The sequence below is a fragment of the Prionailurus viverrinus genome, chromosome F1 (genome assembly GCF_022837055.1).
Source record: "Prionailurus viverrinus isolate Anna chromosome F1, UM_Priviv_1.0, whole genome shotgun sequence".
In the NCBI taxonomy this organism is placed as follows: domain Eukaryota; kingdom Metazoa; phylum Chordata; class Mammalia; order Carnivora; family Felidae; genus Prionailurus; species Prionailurus viverrinus.
This window is the reverse complement of record NC_062577.1, coordinates 50280172-50294918: the sequence shown is the minus strand read 5'-3', so window position 1 is coordinate 50294918 and position 14747 is coordinate 50280172. Positions and strand designations below refer to the sequence as shown.

At 36.0% G+C, this 14747-nt stretch overlaps 1 pseudogene; it reads left to right on the top strand.

Moving 5' to 3' along the window:
• The first annotated feature begins 510 nt into the window (after positions 1-510).
• Positions 511-1961, top strand: LOC125155071 (kanadaptin-like; annotated as a pseudogene).
• Positions 1962-14747: the final 12786 nt, after the last annotated feature.

Below are 14747 nucleotides of genomic sequence, written 5' to 3'. Positions count from 1 at the left end.
AGTGAATCAAAGATCAGTAGTGATCTTTCTTCTCTGTCAGAGTCCCTAGTGTCAAAGCACTCCATGGTGACTTCAAGAAGCCAGACCTGCTAGTGCCCCTCATGACATGAGGAAAGGCCAGCCAATTCTTCAAACCTTGGGGAAATAAAGAAGGAAAGATACATGGCACAGTTGGACCCCATTCCTAGGTCCCCACAGGAGGAGGAGCCATGTCCCCCTACCCACAACAGCTTCTTCCCGTGGAAGCCTGGTCACGGCCACTGCAGCCTATGGACTTTGAAGAGCAGTACCATCCATGGCACAAGCAGGATGAAGGGCTGAGTTTCTGCCTTTCCAAGGCCACTGCCTAGTTGCAACATATTTTCCAGAGCACCTTCCAGTACCTTCAGACACTGTCATGTTGCACACAAGCCATCCATCTCTCGGATGCAACGCTATCACCAGGGACCTGTCTTCTCTCTATTGTTCTGGGATGCACCCAGAGATGGCATTGTTCTCAAAAAAATCTAAATGCCACAGCACATCCATTGTCTGGTCCATGTGGAGCATGTTCTGAGCTTTGGAAGTAGCACCAGCTGTTTATTCTGCAGGGACAAGAGGAAGACAGAGACAGGATTCAAGTAAGTAGTAAGACCATTGGAGAATCTGGGCAAGCAGCTACAAAGGATGTTGGAGAAAATGTTAGAAGACCCAGATGAAGAAGAGGAAATGGATTTTACTGGAAGGAAAAGAAATGCTGGTAAAGATGAGATAGGTGGAAGCTGGGAAATAAAAACAGATGCTGTAGAAGCTAAAAGTTGAATAGAAAGAACCCATTGCCTCCAAATTTCAGCAAGAAAGAGGCATCTTTTGTATAAAGGATCTAAAAGAGGAGTTTTCCTTTTTTTTAACTTGGAGAAAAATTAGAGTATGAATCTGATGATGAACAGGGACACAGCACTTCTGTCTCTCTCTCTCTCTCTCTGGAGTAAAATCATATTCAACCAAAAAACAGCCAAAGGCTGAAGCCATCAGCTCAGGATAGAAAAAAGACGTAATGATAGTGTTCACTGGAAGCTTGTTGGATCCTATGCACTTTGAGACTCCTGCTGAGTCAGGAGGCAGATCATTTGGAAAAAGAAAACCAAAAACTGGGAAGACAAAGATTCTTATGGTAATGACAATGACAGCTTCCTTGATCTGACTGACCTGGTTGAGAAGAAGCCTCTGAACCAAATGAAGAAGGCTGAAAATTTGACAAGAAGTCAGAGACCTTTTAGCCATTTGTTGCAAAGTTAAATGATAGGGAAAAACAATTCTCTAAAATCTCTGAGAGGCTAAAGGCCTCAAGGAAAGCTCTGTCAGAGTCACCATCTCCAGATGTTTTAGATGCTTTCACGTCACAAACAAAATCAAAGAGTGCATTAGATGGTGTGTCACAGAAGAGACTACTCAAGGACTTGCGACTGAGGAAACAAGGACAGACGTAAAGGACTGATAAAAACTGTAAAGCCCACAGAAATACCAGAACTAAAACAAAACAAAAAAACTGGAAATCACATTGGAGATATAGAAAAAAAATTAAAAATAAATAAATAAATACATACATACATACATACATACATACATACATAAAGTTATACTGGTTGTCTTTGGTGCCATGAAAGAAGGAAACAAATCCAAATTAAGAACTGGAATGGTAGAGAAATTACCCCTCCAAACACCCAGAACTCCCCCTGACTCTAATGAGATTAAAAGATGAACTTGATGTGGAGGGAGAAGAGGCTGCGAAGGAGGAAGAGAAGGTCATGAAGGAAGGAGCATGGAAAGAAAAAATGTGGAGTGGAAGCAACAGGCTATGGCAGAAGTTAGAGCCATTAGCAGGACTGGAAAAGAGTCTTCTTATACGTTCTAAAGAAATAAAACCCTATGAAAACATGCCTCAGTCAGATGGCACAGAATTATTGTTAACAAGAGTTTAGCAAAATAACTTCATCGTTCGAAGAACCCCGAGCACCAAAGACTGAATGTAAAAAATACAGAACAGTTAAAGAGAGAGAAAGCCACTGGTCCAAGCAAGCATCCACCAAAACTTTCCTCTAAATATCCAGATGATCCAGACTGCTGTTTCCAAATTGTTCCCAAATGAAGCCCAAAGTGATGGTGGCAGGATGCATTTTATGCAAATATGTTTTGATTGTTTCAGAATTGCACAGGAAGACATTGTAGACCGAGTGGCATGTGAAATGTGGGCTCCTATAACACAGTGAAAGGCCAAAGTAGGAGTTCAGATGATCACTTGAAAAATAACTGGTCTTTTCTTCCGTGTTCTTGGCTTCTACATTAATCTATCTTATTCCTATCCTCCTGAATTTGGTATTTATGTTTAAAAGTGTTTGTGTACAAATGTAACAATGGAGCAATATAGTTTGCAAATTATAAAATGAGGGAGCTGACTCTATCAAATAAGAAGGCAACATTTTAATTATCATGACAAAGTAATAAATGCTTTGATAGGCAGTCCGGTTTTTTAAGTTGATTGGTTTTTTTTCTACCGTTTTAAGTTTTATAATAAAACAAAAGTTAAAATAGTATATTTCCTTTCTAGGTCACAAGTATCTTCTTTTGTAAGGGAGAAGATACACAGATTACATTTTTGAGTTTTGTAGTGTGAACTAATTTTTATTTTATCAGATTTTCTGAATATTTGATTTAGAATGTTATCTCGTGTAACAGTCATCAATTATAATGCTTATGAAAGCTTAGTTTGGGAATTTAGAGTTTTTTATGTTCAAAAAATTATTTCAGATACATATTTTAAAACTATCTTTTTTAAAGTTTATTTATTTATTTTTGAGAGAGACAGAGAGAGAGAGAGAGAGAGAGAGAGAATCCTGGACAGGTTCCATGCTGTCAGCACAGAGCCCAATGTGGCACACAGTCTCACGAACCATGAGGTCATGACCTTAGCCAAAATCAAGAGCCAGACACTTAACCAACTCAGCCACCAAGGTACACCAAGATACATGTTTTGAATGCATACTTTTTTCATCAAATGAAAAAGAAGATATAAACTTTTTGGGTTACCTGTGCAGCAAGAATACAATGTATTCACCAAGAAGACAGAATTCAGGAGATCAGAAAGTTTTGGTAAATAATCTTTCATTGAACATATATTAACACATTATTTTATGGTTACCTTACTTTTAAAGTAGTTTTAAAAAATTCTGATGTCACAAGATAGCATTTTTTATATGACATTATCAATTTGTTACCTAGTGACAAGATTTTGAATTTTATATGTAAATGCATATAAACTACTCAGGGAGAAGTGAGAAATGGAGCAAAGTAAATGAGGATGACCTAGTAATATCTATAATCACTTCAGTACGTTCAGGATGTACTGGAACTTTAATAAGCACTGGTAAATTCAGTGTAAATATTTCAATTCTAAAATATCCATTCCTGATCATCTTTAAATAGAAAATAAATTAGTGTTGTACATACTTGGAATCACATATCTGTTGCATCTAGACTGAATTACACCTGTATATGTATTTTCTTTGGCTAGAGCAGGGTTTTATTGATTTTGTTTTAAATTTGAATGTTTCTAAATGGAGCAGATATTATCTGCTTCAGTATGTTTCAAAATTTGAAAATACTAACAGTGAGAGACATATTTTATGTTACCCCAGCCTATACTGTCTCCCTCCCCGCTCCCCCAATCTTGTCACTCACATACAGACATGCGCACGTACATGCACTCGCGCGCGGGCGCGCGCGCGCGCACACACACACACACACACACACACACACAAATACAAATACAAAAGAGTCCTTACTCTTACTACATATGCTCTGATCTAGTCTATTCTATTCTTTTTTTTTATTCTTTGCCTTTAAAAGGACTGACTATGGCCCACTGAGTTCAAACTAAAGTCTGAAAAACATGCTCTACTCCCTTACCCTTGGCAAACACCTTTCATTACCCTTGGCATTACACCTTTTACATTACCTACTCTGCCCTCAAAGACATCTGCACTTGTGATTATTTAACTGAAGAAAAAAAAATTGTTCCGAAGTCTAAAGAGAAAATTCTCAGAAACTAACCAGCTGGCCAGACAGAGTGAGACTCTAACAATGTTGGTAGGGGAGCAGAATTTTAGATCCAGGAAGGGAAGATAAATAATGTGCCTATTACTATTTATAGTTAAGCACCAGGCTGGCCAATGAAACTTGGAAATCAAAGAGCATGTTTTGGCCGCAAGAATAGAAAACCCAAACAAACTGCCTTAAATAGTAAGGTTATATATTAAAAAGACATTGGCTTTTCATTGCTCCTTGAAGAATTTCAACCCTCAAACCGTGGCCCTGACATAACTGAAAAAGTAGAAGCTTGTTTTTTTGTTTTTGTTTTGTTTTTTTACAGAATTAGTACATTCTAAAGTATATGAAAATACTACTTTTGAAATCCGTTTTAGTGAGTACAACGTTAGTGGAAATGAGTTGGGGAACTTCTGTAAAGGATAATTGACATACTAACATCATAGAAAGTTTTCAGTAGTGGAAAGGGAATTACAGGACTTTCAGTACTGATATTTCCTGAACTCAATTTCATAATCATATGTCCTGGATTAAACCACAAAACATTTAATATATCTCCAGCACATATCTAAAATACATAGAGTCAGAGTGAGAAAATTAGTTACAGACTTATGACATTTTTCAGGGAACAGTATGAGACGTAAGAGGCTTGATATTGCATTTCACCTTCATGAAAGAACCAAAGTCTCTATGTGGATGCTCAGGAATGACAACCATGGAGGATTTTGTTGTGGAAATATTCAACGCACACTTGGGCATGACCATTTTAATTTAATAGGCTATATAAGGGGAATTGCCTTTCTATATATCTTTCTTGCTTGTTTTATTTTTATTTGTAACAGAAAGATAATTCCATGACATTGGGCCTCTGTGGGAGTCACAGAATAACAGAATGAAAAAAGATTGAAGCAAGAGAAATTCTCATCTGAATAGGCAGTGGCGCATGCTGGAAAGTTGTTGAAACCAACAAAAAGGTGTGTTTAGGATTAATGTTTTTCATGATCACATTTAACTGATACTACAAAGACTGACAAAAACCCTACTTTAAAAAAATCATTTTACTTCTTAATAGTTTGTAAGATGTCCATGCTCTTTCCTCCAATACAGAGGAAATACCAAAACATAAGTAATATTTTCATTTAATCTTGATAGATAACCATATATATAGTAACCAAATATTCTAGGTTTTGAGACACTCCCCATTTCAAATGTTCTGTCATCTGTAAGAATATTTATACCTATCAATTCATATTTTCTGATTTGTATTATTAAAACACATTCACTCTACCAAAGATAACAATATGCATGAGAGTATTGACTTTATTTTTACAACCGTGTTCTTGTTTGGATCCTTCTTATTCAAAACAAAATTCTTCTCTTTTTCTTTCAACTACATCCTGTCACTAAGAATTAAGAAGTATTGCTAACATTTGTTATAATCAGAAATGCCAAAGTTCTAATTTTAAGGCAATGCCAACCTAAATTTCATGGTAAGATATCAAGTATTAAAGAAGTGATACATTGTGGCATCTCCATTAAATATTTCATAATTGTATGTTTTTCTTTATGTGGATTCCAGCTTTCATAACCTATGCTACTGAATTATTCAGTAAACAACTGTGCCTACATGGTAACAAGTAAATTTTGAGAAATGAAAAACTCAACCAGCATGGACTTTTCATAAAATAAAAATGATCAAAAACATTTTTGCCAAATATTGTATTTTAAATTCAAACTTACCCATGTAACTAGAGATGACATTTAATTTTATAGTTTCTTGTTCATGCAGTGAAGGCCATGTTTGAGATCAATATTGTTAGGAAAAAAATACCCAAATTTTGTCAGTTTTGCAGTTTTGCATTTTTAATCAGAATAAGAGAGGAAGTATATAATTGGGAGGAGCAGTCTAAGCAGTATAGGTTGGCAAGCCAACTTTGAGCACATTCAGAGCTGCTCCCCAATACTGGCTGTGTCACTATGACATACTGTTGGGAACATCCTGTAAGCCTGTTGTGAGGATAAAAATAATTACTGTACCTAAAGTGCTCAGCACATTTAAAATAAAAATACTAGTTGTTATTGTTACTTTATTATTGTTAGCTACTCTGTCTGCAGCTATGGTTTCTATAAGACAGGATTACAGATTTAAGCATCAGAAGCATCATGGCGGTGTTTCTCCCTACATGGAGAGAGTTTTCAGTGAAGGCAACATAAAAATAAGCTGATATAAGAGATCAGAAGATTCAAGTCTATGATTTCAGTGTTCCCAATACCTGCTTACATTCCATACTCTCTTGCAATTTGATTGATTAACCTTTTTCATATGACTAAATTTAGATTGACCCAGATTTCTATCGTTTGCAGCCAAAAGAGTTCACATGAAGAACTACTGAGTAAATTTAAGTACAGGAAATTGAAAGTTGCTATTCAAACACAGTTGGTAGAGTTTGATGGGGACAAAATAATAGTACTTCTTCTACCTTCATGAGTTTGGAACAGATTGAGAGATGAATACATGGAAAACAAAGATGAAAATATAATTAATGTTACTGAAAAAATCAATGTTGACTCAAAGTGCGTGGACTTCTAGTTCTGGACCCCAAAATTAAGTTTTCCATTGGTCACAGTCAGAGCAGGGAAACCACAAGATCTCTGAACAGTTTCTCTAACTTAAGGCATGGAATAGAAAAAAGTGTGTGTTCTATAGATAGGCTGGCTGACTCAAAAAGGATACCTGCAGGGAAATCTTTATCTCCTCTTAGGGGGAAGATAGAGTGAAATCTTCAAGGAAGAGCCAACATTATTATTCCAATTGAATTCCCACATGAGGCCATGACTTACAGTGGTTACTCCCTAAAATAAAACTATCTCTTTGAAATATCGTGGGAAGACTTTGGAATTGGGTAGCATTTAAATTTCGCTTCTTCACTTCTTAGATAAAGCCACTTAACGTTTTGAATGTAGATCTATCAATCTTTAAAATGGAGGATAATATTTATATTCATGTGATTGTGGAGGTTATATGAAATGTGAGTGAAATATAAAATAAAATTTATTATATGAAAGTTTTAAGTATTTTTAATTTAATGGCAATCATCAAAGTTTTACTTGACATGTTAGATATACTTTATGTAGAAAATGTCATATTATTTATCTTTCTTAAATCAGATTATATCAAACTCCAAACCATTATATTTCCTAGCTTGTGAAATTCAATCTGTTATTATTGGGATTCCCTTCTAAGTTCCAAAGTTATATGAAGATCTCTATGTTGGTATACTTATTGGTAGGACCAATCCGTTGAGATTGGAAGCTTCATCAGTACCTAGTATCTAATGATCTTGGCTAAGTCTGGAGACCCCTATACCCAGGATTCAGTCAAACTGTGTGCTTCATACAAGCTTCTCCTCACCAAGAACTGCCACCAAACTGGGGAACTAGAAAGGCAAGGAATCTATAGGACTTCACCTCTAGAAAAGTTGTGGATTCCCTCTCTTCCTGAGTGCCTTTTATCTTCTCACCCCTCTATTCCAGCATACTCCTACAAAGATACAGAGAAAATTGAAATGCAAAAGCCAGGTTGGAAGGCCTGCCATGGAGTTGCATGTACTTGCCTGAACTCTGAGAACAGAAAGCAGTATATATGATTAAAAACCAAAACCAAAGCAACACAGAAATTAGTGGATCTGCAAATTATCCTGACAGTATTATTTAATTTATTTTCCCTGGATATTTAAGAAAAATGTAATGCTCATGTAGAATCTGTTGTAGATGAATGTTAGTAGTGTACTCCTCCTCTTTTTCCTTTCTTTGTTCCTCTTCGGCTAGAAATTCCATTAAGGGAAAATAATATTTTATATATTTTTGGTTTTGAATTATTTTATAGTATGTGGTGAGAAAATATATACTTCTCAAAATACAATACATTTAAAAAATTGTAATTCTTATTTTTAGAATAACTTCAACATAGTGTATCCAGCTCACTCTGAAATGAAAACCATTTTTAATGGGGTGACAAAAACCTCATATTCTAATATTTGGCTTTTAAAATTGTTTCTAAACCAGTTATTATTTCATGAAAGGGGATTCGGAACTTTCCTGGAGAAAAAAAAAACACTAACCTTTTAAAAAATAGTTTTAATCCCTATTTGAGCTGTTCTGAGAGAACAGGAGAAATTTTAAACTAGCCAACAGAAAAAACAAAACAACAACAAAAACTAATATCAGCTGGAGCAGAAGGTTCTAATTCATTGGAACTTATTTATTATATGCTTGAGAGATTCTGTGAGCTGCATAAAGCTGGGTATTAATACATGGGCAAGCACAAGACAGACAAGGCAGATGTTGCATTAACCAAAACTCTCTGGAATTGGAGAGCAGCTGTGTGGTTTGAGATGGCCATTCTGGCACATAATTTATGCAAGGACCAAAATAGATACTACTCTACATTAAAAATAATAATAATAAAATAAAAAGAAGGACACTTAAGGAGAAAAAAGCTAAATTGCATTGTAAGACCTAGGTAAAATCAAATTATATCCCCTTAACAATGGAGTAGTCAATCATAATATATGAGAATTAAGGTTTTCCCCAGGCAATAAACCCTAAATTCCCAGAGTCAATTGAAATGTAAATCACCTAGCCATCATTTTAAATCTAATATATCTTCATTAACCTAAAAGTATAGCTAGCCAATGCAGAGTCCATCTCAATCATAATTCAGAATAGTGCCATTAATTCACAAATGACTTCTAAATTCTCATCTGTCAAGAGAATTAAGACCCTGACAGCTCTACAGCTCTAACATTCTGTATAGTAGGTTGCATGTTATGATGGAAAGAGAATCTGACAGAACCAGATTCTCTCAACATCATTAGTTACTGGAGAAGTGCTTTGGGGGTAAAGTCTTTCAAATTTCCTGACCCTCAGTTCCTTCAACTCTAAAACGAGAATATCCTTACTTGCTATCGCATGTATGTTCCACTCCTCCCTCTCAAGCCCACACTGGTTAGTCTTCCTATGTCTCTACTGAGAGGTCTTGCCAAAGTCACTCTTGACCTCTGTAGTACTATATCTGATGATCAGATCTCCATCCATATTTTATGTGATTGTCAGCAACATTTTACAGAGTGTACTCATTTAACTTGACTTTCTAGGGTACCACTCTCTTTTGGTACGACTCCTCCTGCCTTGACTCTTCATTCTTGGTCTCCTTTCAAATTCTCTTCTTTATTCTAAAATTAAAAATTAATACAAAGAATCTTCAAACTGAGTGTTAGCATACATGTTGCTTTATGTTTTGACAACATGCAAAGTATCTGAGGGTTTCATTGCCTACAACTAATCAGTTAGCTTGCCACAGTTTAATATATGTTGATAGAAAGCATGCAAATCCAGTTTATTGCTCACAGCAATAGCAGTAGCCAAAGTACCATTGCTGTGTCAGTCACCTTAGTCCCCATTTCTGTGGGGTGACGTGATGAAAGCTAGCTACTGTGTGTGCACACAGTAGAGTACATTACAGGAGAGAACACTGATATTAGGGAGCCTGATCTTATATAGAAGGCTATAGGCAAATCTGTCCATCCTCTCCTCCAGAGAGAGACATTATTTTCATTACCCTAATAATATAAGTATATATCCAAATCTTGAAGGAGATAACTAGTTTTATTTATTATCCTGGAATGTTAGGAAATTTATTCAAGGAGGGGGGAAATCCTTATCTTTAATATCTTGGAAACTAAGCAGAGAAAATCTTTGGGGAGAAAGATATTTCTATCTTCCCCGAGAGCTTGCGTATACAAAAATTCTTGAAAATGCCATTTGGGGCAAATTAGTTGTTGTTAATACCTACACATGAGAGACCAACAGAAAATTGTCTCCCAAAACACAAACTTATTTTCTTTTTAAGTAATGAAACTGTGGTTTGCTTGCCCTGATTTGGCTTTGCCATTAAAATTAGTATTACTTTTTGTTGTTGTTGTAATTTATTTCTTTAAATTCAAGTTAGTTAACATAGAGTATAGTATTGGTTTTAGGAGTAAAATGCAGGGACTTACCACTAAGATATAACACCCAGTGCTCATCCCAGCAAGTGCCCTCCTTAATACCCATCACCCATTTTAGGCCATCTCCCCACCCACCTCCCCTCCAGGAACCCTCACATTGTTCTCTATACTTAAGAGTCTCTCAAGTTTGCCTCCCTTTCCATTTGTATCTTATTTCTTTAGATAACTTAGAGTTTAAAACAGTTTCTAATTTCATCTTGGAGTATTCCACAATAATTCCATATCTTCTTCACTGCAATACTTTCATTTAAAGTAGTTAGAAAGAAGTGAAGCCTATAATGAATATTCAAACACTGAAAAACACCTGTGGATATTACCGTGTAGCATTTATTTAAGTTTATTTATTTATTTTGAGAGAGACAGAGACAGTGCAAGTTGGGGGGAGGGCAGAGAGAGAGGGAGACAGAGAGTCCCCAGCAGGTTCTACACTGTCAACACAGAGCTGGATCAGGGGCTCAAACTCACGAACCGTGAGAGAGTAACCTGAGCCTAAACCAAGAGCTGGATGCTTAACCAACTGAGCCATCCAGGCACTCCTACTGTAGCATTTGAATACTTCAACATTTGAATCTCCTTGCAAGTTTAATAGCCTCAAATTATTTGCTGAAACTGCCAATTTAAAGGCATCATTCTCCCAAATACATTACTTCTTGGAACACTACTGAGGGTTTTCAAAAGATACATTATGCACTTAAATTTATTAAAAGTTATTTTATGTGTAAGAATGCTTCCCTGTTAGCAACAGACAGGACCAAACACACACACACACACACACACGGTAACTGCAGTGAGCATCGTGACTGCTTCTCTCCTACATGATCTTCAGTTCATGCAGATATTGGCCTTGAACTTTATGGTCATATGTTAGTGTTTTCTGTTTTTCCCCTCACTTTGATATTAGTGGATTTCTTCAAGTTTTGTCTTTATGTTGACTGGTAAGCTTTAATACTTTTAGAATTACAATACTTTTTTTTTTTTACATGTTTTGAATTAATCATTTTTTTCTATACTTTCTGGACTCGGAAAAAATATATATACTTTGTAAGGATTGCTGAGAAGAAATTCCTGTACAGAAATGCTACCCTACCCTGGGGTTGAAAAGATGTTCCTTTACATTTTCTTCTAGAGTTGGATGGTATTACCATTTGCATTTAAGCTTATGATCCATTTTTTTAAGCAACAAATTTATTATCATACAGTTTTGAAGGTCAAATTCCAAAATGGGTCTCACTGGGCTAAAAATCAAAGTGCTATCAGGGTTTTGTTTCTTTGTGAAGGCTTTAGGAAAGAATTCCTTTTCTTACCTTCCCCAGCTTCTGGAGGCTGCCCACATTCCTTAGCTCATGACCTCTTTCCATGTTCAAAGCCAAGAATGGCTACATAACATCATCACTCTGATGTTATTCTTATGCTTCTGTCTTTCACATTTGAGGACCCTTGAAATTACACTGGACAAATCCAGATAATCCAGGATAATATTCCTATTTTATTTATTTATTTTTTTAATGCTTATTTATTTTTGAGACAGAGGGAGACAGAGTGCGAGTGGGGGAGGGGCAGAGAGAGAGAGAGGGAGACACAGAATCCGAAACAGGCTCCAGGCTCTGAGCTGTCAGCACAGAGCCCAATGTGGGGCTCGAATCCACAGACTGTGAAATTATGACCTGAGCCGAAGACGGTTGCTTAACCGACTGAACCACCCAGGAGCCCCCAGGATAATCTTCCTATTTTAAAGTCAGTTGAATATTAGGCTGGTTTTAAGTTAATAATTATGCTAATTTTATGTAGAGCACAAGGCGAAGGTTGATGTCCATTTCTCTCTATACACATACCCAGAGTTTCAGTACCATCTATATGAATAAAGTAAAATATACACAAATCTTAAAGTCTTTTATTTTCCCACTGAATTGCCTTGGTACCTTCATTGGCAATATATATGTGGATTGATTTCTGTGTTGATTATTTTTTCTATTCCACAACTTATATGTTTATTATTTCACTCATTCCATACTCTACTGATTACTACAGCTTTAAAGTAAATCTTGAAATCAAGTAGCTTAATTCCTTCAATTCCATTTTATCTTTTAAAATTATTTTGGTATTCTTGGGGTGTCTGGGTGGCTCAGTTAGTTAAGCATCCGACTCTTGATTTAGGCTCAGGTCATGATCTCATGGTCATGAGATCAAGCCCCGTGTTGGGCTCTGTGCTAACAGCATGGAGCCTGCTTGGGATTCTCTCTCTCTTCCTCTCTGTCTCTCTGTCTCTCTGCCTCTCCCCTGTTCATGCTTGTGCTCTCTCTAAAATAAATGAATTAATGAATGAATGAATGAATGAGTGAGTGAATAAATAATTGTTTTGGTATTCTAAATTGAATTTCCACATAAATTTGAGAATAATTTTGTTAATGTCACAAAAAATTTTCAAATTGTGTTGGTGCTGAATTTTATCAACAGATTAATTTGCAGAAAATTGGTATCTTAATAAATGAGTTTTGCAGCTGATAAACATGGCATATCTTTTCATTTAGATCTTCTTTCAATTCTCTCAGCAGAGTTCTGTTCTGCTTAATGAAAAGATTTTTCAGTCGTTGTTAAATTTATTCCTAAGTATTTTATGTTAAGGCCAATGTGAACTAAATGGCTTATAATTTATAATTGTTGGATTCTTGTATATAAAAGCAATCAGTTTTATATATTATAGTTGTGTCCTATGACCTTGCCAATCACTTATTAGTTCTGGAAGCTTTTTTTTTATGTTTAATTATTTTTGAGGGAGAGAGAGACAGAGCATGGGTTGGGGAGAGGCAGAGAGAGAGGGAGACCCAGAATCTGAAGCAGGCTCCAGGCTCTGACCTGTCAGCACAAAGGGCCAACGCAGGGCTCAAACTCATGAACCGTGAGACCTAGCCCAAAGTGAGACTCACGACCATGGCTTAGGCCAAAGTTGGACACTTAACCAACTGAGCCACCCAGGCATCCCTGGAAGTTTGTTTGTTTGTTTGTTTGTTTGTTTGTTTGTTTTTAATATATGGATTCCTTAAGATTTTCTATCTAAATGATTATGTCATCTGCAAATAAAGATTAACATTCTATTTTCCAGTTGTTATGGCTTTCATTTCTTTACCTCACATTGTTACAGTAACTAGGACCTCTAGTATGATTTTAATAGCACAGGTGACCTCAGATACCCTTGCCTTATTTTAGAGAAAGGAGAGTGTTCAATAGTCGTCATTATATATTTTATAAATGCTCATTATCAGCTTATAGAAGTTCCCTTCCATTCCTTGTTTACTTACAAGTTTAATCATGAATAAATGTGAAGTTGTTCATATGTTTTTTCTGCATTCTCTGACATCTGGCTTCCATGGTTTCTGATAAAAACTCCACACCTGTTTGCATTGGTGTTTCTGCAACGTGCCATTTTTCTTGTTACTTTAGAATTTGAATCTTTATCTTTGGCGTTTAGCAGTTTGATTCTGGTGTATCTAGGCATGTCCTGTTTTGTTTTGTTTTGTTTTTGTTTTCATTTAAATTCCAGTAGTTAATATACAGTGTAATATTAGTTTCAGGTGCACAATTTAGTGATTTAACACTTACATACAACACCCGGCATATTTTATTTTTCTTTCTTTCTCATTTCCTGTTTGGGGTAGCTGAGCTTTCTGAATCTGCACGTTTATTTTCTATAGACTGCTTATATTACTGAAATTTAGTTTTGTTCAATTTTGATGCATCTTCAACTCTCTGATTGATTAGCTGGAACAAAATGTTATGATTTCTATGCATCTTCAGCTGTTTAATTGATAAATGGAAACAAAAAGAGTATGTAGCTCTAGTATGTTTTTGTTGATAGCCTGAGAGCAAGACTCACTTGGGACTTGCTGCATCGTAACTAGAAATACTAGGATTAAATCTACTTCATTGCTTTCAATGCCATCTATGAGCCAATGGCTCTCAAACTAATATCTTCTTTCCATAGACAGTGTATTTCCAACCCAGCAGCCCAAGTGATTTTTTTAACACAGCAGGCTGCTTATGTGGCTCTTCTGTCCAAAACAGTCTAGTTAATTCCTCATTTCACTCATTGTAAAAGTCTAAGTGTTTACAATGATCAAATGCTGTATATGATCTGTACTCCACCCTCAATACCTATCTGTCTGACCTCATTATATAGTTTCACCCTGTTCTTTCTGTTCCAGCCATCCTGGTCCCTGCTGTATCAGAAACACACTGAAGACTCTCTTCATCCAGGATTTTGCCATTGCTGTTCCTCAACCCATGATGGCTTTTTCCAGATAGCCCCACATCATATTCTCTCACTTCCTTCAGTTCTTAGCTCAAATATCCCTTTAGCAGGGCCATCTTTCCCGAGTATCTTTAGCAAATCCCAGCATTCTGTGTTTCATTATCACTTACCACGGAAATACTATTTATTATACTGTTCATTGTTTGTTCTTCCCAAGGAGAAGGCAGGGACTTTTAGTTTTAATTTTTTTTACTGTTCTGTTCCCAGTGCCTAGAAGAATGATGAGCATACAAAAAAAAACCCTGAAAAATATATATTTGTAAGTGAATATAAAAATGAACAAAGGAGGC